General features: G+C 33.1%; 1 non-coding gene across 1 annotated transcript; it reads right to left on the reverse strand.

Annotated features, from left to right (window-relative positions):
* Nucleotides 1-8,498: 8,498 nt before the first annotated feature.
* On the reverse strand, nt 8,499-8,605 carry LOC140842202 (small nucleolar RNA R71). Its single transcript, XR_012120334.1, has one exon. It is a non-coding gene; the product is annotated as a small nucleolar RNA R71 (small nucleolar RNA).
* Nucleotides 8,606-9,328: the final 723 nt, after the last annotated feature.

Consider the following 9,328-nt stretch of genomic DNA (forward strand, 5'->3'; position numbering starts at 1 on the left):
GTTCAAGGAGTAGAACCTTCCGCAGAAAACACCCCGAGAATCTGAAGTACAAAGCCAATTACCGAACAACAAAGAACTTCAAAAAAAAACCACTTCTTAATCATGGAATGGCAAACGGTGGTGGCATACACACAACCCTCATAAATGCATACGCACACAAAAAAACATACAGTAATTAAAGCAAGTTAAGAAGCACAAACCCTCAAGTTTCAGCACCAATGGGTTCAGGGACACACCATAAACCACAAAAAACAATAAAAGATTTCGTTGCTGAGATGATGAAGCCAGAAACAAACCTTTTCAGAGTGAAATGTCGTGCCGACAATTATAATATGTTTCTTGCCTTTTTTCTTTCGTGAGTCGGCAAAGACAAAACACCCTAATTATGCATTTTGCCAATAAAGATTACAGACAGCTATATGATTACATACACATATTTAGATTGCTTTGTAAAGCGCGATTATCTGTTATTGGTGGTATGTTTCTTCCATTTTTAAAGTTTAATTTGAAAAACAACCTATTGTACCGTTGGGTCATGAGTCAAATTTTAATTTCGGGCTTCTTGAAAATCAGGCCCACGTGCATCCAATGCTGAAGGTTGACTAACAAATATTTTTTTTCTTTCAAATTTAATCATTTTAGGTAGGTTCATCATATCATTCCTGCGATTACAGGTGAACATAGTGTTTAGAAAAAATGACTTTTGTATCTATTTAAAATAGATAAAAAACTTCGAATGAGCTATGTAGCGAAGAAAATTATTTTATCTATTTTAAATAAATACAAAACGCAGCGAACAGAATTATTTTATCGATTTTAAGACAAAAACTTGTGTGAGAACAGTCTCACGGGTCGTATTTGTGAGACGGATCTCTTATTTGAGTCATCCATTAAAAAATATTATTTTTATGCTAAAACTACTACTTTTTATTGTGAATATGGGTTGGGTTGACCCGCACATGAGACTCACTCCGATTTTAAATGACGTAGCGAACAAAATTATTTTTCGATTACCAATATATATATTTCATAGATTAGCCTGAATGACATACTAAATTATTTGTGTAAAATCATTATCTTACAATGACATGATCTATATTTATTTTTAACTTGAAACTTTAATGAAATAATAAAAGATTTATTTGAATTTTGGAATTTCGATTAATATAAAGATTTTTGGTTAAAATAAGCTAAAATATAAACCATGAATTGATAAACACAAGGTTCGAGTTTAATCAGAAAATAATAAATTTATATTTTTCCTTCAGCCTGCTATCCGAGAGATGAGCGTTTAAGGGGTTATGAGTGATTTGTTTATGAATTTATGTTTCTAAAGTGGACCTCGATAAAATCCTTTGTTGGTTAATTTTTTTGTATTTTTTTTTATAAATCCTTTATGTTTTATAAAAGGTCCACATATGAACCTGTATTGGAGTATTAGTTCTTAGATTTAAATACCTGATTTTCTTATCTTAACTCATGGTTAAAGATAACATTTGGGTGTGTTTGGTTGATGTGATTAAATAAGGATAAATGAATAATCACATACTTATGTAATGCTTGGTTAAAATATTAATATATATTAATAATCATTTTTGACCTGATTACACACTAATTTTATGATTAATTATTGATTATTAATCTAACAAATTAAGTGAGATAAGTTATCACACACACCACAATTACATTTTTATCCTCATATCTCTAATGAAAATAAATATTATTAAATTTTAATTTATTGTTTTAATGATTACGTTAATATTTTCAAATATATTTCTAATAATTATATTTAAATTATTTTAATACACATAAATTATAATTAATAAATATTTAATTATCTATTTAATTATTTTAAGAATATGTATCATTATTTTAAAAAACAATAATTTTATAATATCACTCAACTTTATTTAACATTAAATTAATATTCAAAATAATTACTACTATTTTAATTATTAATTATAAATAGTTAATTATCTATCAAATTATTTTAAGAATATTTATAATTATTTTAAGAAAAAACAATAATATTGTAATCATTACTAAAATTTTATTTAACACCAACATTCAAAATATTATTGCTATTTTAATAATTAAAATAAATACATATTTAAAAATTTATTTCTAATAATATATTTAAATTAATTTGATAAATGTAAATTATAATTAAATATATTAATTATCTATCCAATTATTTTAAGAATATATATTTATAATTAGCATTTGGGTATTTTGGTCATTACAATAAAATTTACAAAATTAATCCATCATTTTAAAATCATACCAAACACCATGTTATTTATCTCACAATACTATTAATCCATAGATCTAATTTTTAATACTCTATTATTAATTATTTACTTATCATATCACACGTATCAAATGGAGCCAAAAAATATATTAATAAAAAAAATAAAAATCACATGCATGTGTTTTTTGGAACTTGGCCGAAAGGCCATGTGATTCAAGAAGCGCAACTTTTCAACCAAGTCTATTGGCAATGGATATAGTTAAATGATGCATCTTTTCATCCAAAGCTTTCCATCTTTTTATAAATAAGACCTCCATTCATTTGAATTCAATACACCAATTTTTTCTACTCTCATTTCTCTCTAAATTTAGTTTTATATGCGCATTTTTAAGCATTAACGCTTAAAAATCAAATTTTCAAGATATAAAATCTTGAGTTTGGATTTTTTAAGCTTATACGCTTAAATTCAAACTTTAGAATTAAATTCGAGAGTTCTTATATTTTTGAGTTTTTTAAGCATTTGTGCTTAAATACAAGTTTTGTAAGATTTAAAATCTCGAAGTTGGATTTTTAAGTTTAACGTTTATAATTCGATATTAGAAAGTTTGCATACCATCTTAATAGTGTGTTAAACATTTCAAGTTCTCGTGACTTTAAAATTCGTAGTGCTACTATTTTGAAGCCGCGTAGTCATTGTTTATTGGGAAACAAATTGCATTGACAACCGCGCTTTAAGGAAAAAGAGTCAAACTCTTGTCTCGACTAAGAAAAATAAAAGAATACGTACCATCACATAGAGCGAGTTTTTGGGTTTCGGATAGTTCAAGCCGGACCAATATTTACCCAAATAATGCTATCGATCGAGTAGTGTCCGGAATTGATTGCTCCTCCCCTATCTCCAGTGATGATCTTTGGACATTCTGCCAATACATTCGATTATCTTATGGTTAAGAGCTTAAGATCGCTTGGCTACGTGAGATCGCTTGCCTTTTTGTTCTGGACAAACATAAGGGTGGAGATCATTGAAGTACTTTAAAGTGGTTAAAAAAGCCTAGCATGGCAAATCTAGAATTTGAAAGCTAGAGCCCTAGCATTTTCTGGCACAATGTATCATATTTGGAGTATACTTGCATACATCTTGATAATTTTTTTCTATAATTTATTTAATTATCTTTAGATTAAGTTGGCAGAATATCGAAACAAGTTCACGCAGATAAACAAAGTGATCCAATCAAGTGATAAAATTAGTGCAGGTAGAATATTTAGTATGAAATTTTTAGATTCTTTTGTACATGTAATGAATTATTATTATTATCATTAATCATTGTAAAAATGTTAAATTTTAATTTTTTTGAAAACACTATTAGTAAAGAAAATGGTAATTTATAATACATTTTTTGTGTCTTTGGCTTCGTCAATTGAATATATCTTGAGGTTAAATTGTTCTCGAAATTATCCTATCACTTACTTACTAGTTTTTTGTTAGAAATCGGATCACCAAGGCTGAAGGATTCGTTTTCATTATCACACAGTTGGAAATCATAAGCAGTAATACTCTGTATCTTCCATTCTCAGATTTTCAAACATGGTGGTTAGCGTTCTCAGTTTGGTTCTTCGCACACATTCATATCATTCGTTGTGTTTTTGAAAGATTTCGCATGCATCCTTGGCAGAGATAAATTAGTGATTAGACTGAACATATTAATGCCAATTGACATGAATATGGCACTGAGTGTCTTTGAGTTGAAGTTTGAAATCTAGACTTCATCAGCCGTCCAGGGTCGGATCTTTTATAAGGCCAAGGAGGCCACCGCCACAGGCCCGTCCTTGAGGGGGCCTTACATATATATTTTGAGTTGATGACGTACTGAAATAATTTTTTCTGGCCAGAAGAGTAATTTGAATATTTTTGTTTATAGTTAATCAAACTCGATATTTCCTTCAAGTTCGGTTTGAACAATTTATATCAAGAGACTTTAGGGCATTTGTTGAGTTTGGAGAAATTAACGAGTTAGTTGTTAACTACCTTAATGAAATATTCTATAGAATTTCAACAATTTTTTAAAATGCTACAGTGTTTTTCAAAACCGAATGATTTATTCTCAAATACTTATATTGCCTATACGATTTCGTTAACTATGTTAGTAACAGTTACATAAACAGAAAGAAGCTTAGCGAAGTTTAAGTTAAAAAACACTTATCTTCGATCAATAATGCCACAAAATAGACTAAATGAGCTAGTCGTGTCGTTGATTGACAAAGAAATGATCCGAGAACTGGATTATACAAATTTGATATATGATTTTCTTTTAAAATAGCTAGACGATTATTATTTATGTAATTATTTCAATATTTATTGACTTCTTTTTTATGAAATATATTTTTTCTTGTGTATTTATGTATTATTTATCGTATTTATTATTTGCTAACTGAATTTTAGTATTATTTATAGTAACAAGAGTATCCATTTTTAAATTCTCGCTTCAAGTCACATCGAACACAGGTATGACTTTTTCAAATTTTTACTTAAGGCCCCATCGAACACATGTACAGCTTTGTAGTCGTCTATGCACTTTCTGTTTAAATTAAACTATCATTATCTTCATCAACAGTCTTTAGTGGAGTCCAACCATTTATAACACGTTGTCATGCTCTTTCTTCAATAGATTTTATATAAATCATCACACTACAAGAATTTTGGCATACAACAACTAATGACATCGGTTTTTCACTAAAACCGTTGTCGCAAAAACCGTTGTCGTATACTTTTTAACAACGGTTTTAGTGAAAATCGTTGTCTTAGATGTGTCTTTTTAAGCAAAAAACAACGCTAATCAACAACGGTTGTCTATTAGCGTGTTTTTTTGGACAAACCACAATGATTTTTGTAAACTGTTGCAATATATAACGACAGTTTTTGTTAGACCGTCGCTAATTTAAACATGCGACGGTTTAACTATAAACTGTCGCTAATTTAAACATGCGACGGTTTAACTATAAACTGTCATTAATAGCGACGGTTTAATAAAAAATCGTCGCAAATAATCTATAAATATCTGCACCATCGGTATATTTTCTTCGCACCATAAATTTTTCTCTCTTAGACGTTTTTAAATTCGAAATAGGATAAGTTTTTTCTTCAAATATTGGTAAATTTAAAATTTCTAAGTGTTAGTTAAGATAATGAATATTATTAGTTTAGCCAGATTGTAATTTTTTAACAGATTATTAAATTATAAAAGTAATTTTTATTTATTTACGAAAAAAATCGCGACGGATTTAGTTAAAAACCGTCACTAATTAGCGATGATTTAATAAAACTTGTCGCAAATTAGCGACGGTGTTGTCAAAGCCCGTCGCTACAAAAACACTCGCTAATTTGCGACGGCTTTTTAGCGATGATTTTTTATTAAGCCGTCGCTAATTAGCGACTGAACTATATCACAAGTCAAAACCTGTCGTTAATTAACAATGATTTTTTCAAAAACAGTCGCTAATTTGCGACGGCTTAATCATAAATTAGCAATGGTTTTTTATTAGGCCGTCGCTAATTAGCGACTGAACCATATCACAAACCGTCGCTGAAAACCATCACAATATGATATCTACGACATCAGTTTAAAAACCGTTGTCTTTGAACGCACTTTCCATAACACCCTCATTTACAACAGTTTTTAAATGGCCTACGACAAATCTGTTGTCGTTTAGCGTTTTTCTGGTAGTGTGATCTTGACTTTCCAAATAGCGTAGTTGGATCCATCAAAAACTGATGGTCGAAGTGCGGTGTTGACAGTTGACACGTCCACATTACTTTTTCCCGTTCAAACAAATTAACGAGAATCTCGCTTAGTAAACATCAAGTGTCGCTCTTGATACCGACCAATTGAAGCAGTTGTTTGACATAAAAGTACTATATAAATGGAAATTGTGTGAATCAAATATAGGTGTTGTGTGCAGTATTGTAGCACCTTAACACAACATACAATGGAATAGTATAATTTATAACACAATAAAACTTGGTGAATAAAATAAGACATAATTAATCATGCATAAGTGTGTACACTTATGCATTGACTTAGAGCAAAAGATTCACTTGGAAAACTGATAGGACTCGTTTTTACGTGTTTTTAGTGTTGGTTTCGAGTCGCATTCATACATCATATTAGCTTGTTCTAGTTTATTCTTGCATTTTGTTTGCATTATTTAGCATATGACTGATTTCGTGTGTTTTGTGGTATTTTGTAGGAATGGAACCAAATATAGCAGAAAATGGGCACAACAACGAAGAAGCCTCGCTAGGGCGGTCAAAACTGACCGCCCCCAGCGAGCATTCTAGTCTTACCGAGGATATCGAACAGAAGACCTCTCGCTAGGGCGGTTAAAACTGACCGCCCCAGCGAGACTGCTAGCCTGGACAAGAGAATTTAACAGAAGATCTCTCGCTCGGGCGGTCAAAAGTGGCCGCCCCAGCGAGACTAGAGAGAAGGCTCAAAGTTTTTATTCGAGAGTCACTCGCCCCAGCGGTCAAAACCTACCGCCCTAGCGAGTTACGCGATCCAGCAAGATTCTGCGAGATGTGTTTCTATTTTCATGGACTCTATCCAAGACCACTAACCTAATACACGAGATTGGGCGCCGTTTTTCAGACTTACACATCATATTTTCATCATTTTTTCTGGAGAGAAGGCTAGGAGTAAGGAAGACTTTCGAAGAACTCGAGAATTCCAAGCGTCGCAGCCATCTTCCATCGTCATATTTAGTATTTTATTATTCAGTATTTTATTCTCTTGCATAGATTGTTGATTTTTAGTATGAATTTGGTTGGCTAAACTCTAAATTTGTTGGGATTTGAGGGGATCCTACCCATACTCGTTGTTTAACATTATTTCTTGACATTTTTACAAGTGATTTGTTTATGCTATTGTTATTTCTTGTTTCAAGCGAAGCCTAGCTATCTTCCTTTGATTATTGCATGTTGTTAACGATTTCGACAGACTAATTAACAATAGGATCGCATAGTATAACCACGGACTTACAATTTTAGTAGACATACGGAATTGGGTACGTGTCGATAGTAATAGTTCACCCGGATGAAAGCTAGTGGATTCCATAGAACGTAATGCAATCGTGAACTGTTAAATAATTGAGGACACTTGAATTACTGCATGTTTATGATTAGTATTAATATAGCTCGACAGAGTATATTGATTAGTCTAGGGAATTCCGTCGAATGCACGAGTAAAAGTCGAGTCTAATTATCTGAACACGAGTGGTAGGTGAACTGATAATTCCCAACAAATTCGTTTCTCATTTGATTTTCATCCAATTTAATCATTGATTTCTTGATTATTTGTTCTTGCATTTTAATCATTTTAGTATTAAATTCACTTTAGTTTAATCACCAACTCCATCTATCGTTGCTAGAGAAATTTAAAGTGAAAATAAGAATAGTGTAACGCAGTCCTTGTGGATCGATACTCGTATTCACGTACGTTTATTATAACTGACTATCGTGCACTTGCGATATTTTAAATCGAGCTTTCATTTATAAAACAATTTTGGGACTATTCACTGTGCAAGTTTGGCTCGATCAAGTTTTTGGCGCCGTTGCCGGGGACTGTTGATTCACAATTTTTTTATTTTTCATTTAAATTCTTTAGTATTATTTATTTTATTGTTAGTTGATACTCCTATTCTGTTGCAGATTTTTCTTGTGGTGCATGCGAAGATCACTCGACGTGGAGCTTGAATTTGACCCTGAAATCGAAAGAACTTTCCGCAGACGAAGACAGCAACAAAGACTCAAAGAACAGATGGAAAGACACGAGCAAGAACGTGGAGAGGAACAGCGTGACAATAGACAAGTTGAGATACCACGTCGCATTCCGATGATGGATTATGCACAACCGTCTCTTGAGGGAGCACGTCCAAGCATCGTGAGACCAGTCATCCGAGCTAACCAGTTTGAGATCAAGCCAGCTATCATTCAGATGATTCAAAACACTGTTCAATTTGGGGAAGTGCACTTGACGACCCTAATTCTCATATAGCTGATTTTCTTGAAATTTGCGATACTTTTAAGTTTAATGCTGTGTCTGATGATGCTGTTCGTTTGCGTTTATTCCATTTCACTAAGAGATAAAGCTAAGGCGTGGTTTTAAACTGTTTGCCTGTAGGGTCTATCACTACATGGGAGGATATGGCGAAGGCATTCCTGACCAAGTACTTTCCTCCGTCGAAGACTATGAAGCTGAGAGCCGACATTACTACTTTTGCTCAATATGAGCTTGAGTCACTTTACGAGGCGTGGGAGCGATACAAGGATTTATTGAGGAGATGTCCACACCATGAGCTACCTCTTGGGTTAGTTGTTCAAACTTTTTACTACGGTCTGCTTACTTCTAACCGTACCATGATAGATGCTGCTGCCTGTGGTAACTTGCTGAGAAAAACGGCTGAGGAAGGATATGAATTATTGGAGGAGATGGCTGCTAGCAGCTATCATCCTCATTCTGATAGGCAGAAACGAGGTGCGGGGGTTAATCAAGTTACTGATTTGTCTGCGGTGTCAGCACAGTTGGAGGCTTTGAACAGAAAGATTGATGGGATGAGTGCGAGTGGATCGGTTATGCGTCTGCAAGAGATTTTCTGTGATAAGTGTGGAGGTGAGCATGACGTGCAGGATTGCCAAGATGGCAATCCATTCTATGTGCCTGAGGGAGCAAAACACGTGGGATTCCAGAACCGTCCTAGAAATGACCCTTATTCAAACTCCTATAATCCGGGATGGAGGAATCACCCAAACTTTTCGTGGGGAGGTCAAAACAACCAAAACCGCCAACAAAGAGGGCCACCACATGGGATGCACCAAGGATTCAAGCCAGAACCGCCTAGGGAGGAGAAGTCAAATTTAGAGCAAATGATGACTAAATTTATTTCTGCAACCGAGACGAGATTTCAGAATCAGGATGCATCCATAAAAGGGTTAGAGAATCAAATTGGACAATTGGCTAAGTTAATTGCTAATAGGGAGCAAGGAACTTTGCCAAGCAACACGGAGACTAACCCGAGAGAGCA

Source organism: Primulina eburnea, chromosome 9 (assembly GCF_022965805.1).
Source record: "Primulina eburnea isolate SZY01 chromosome 9, ASM2296580v1, whole genome shotgun sequence".
Taxonomy (NCBI): Eukaryota; Viridiplantae; Streptophyta; class Magnoliopsida; order Lamiales; family Gesneriaceae; genus Primulina; species Primulina eburnea.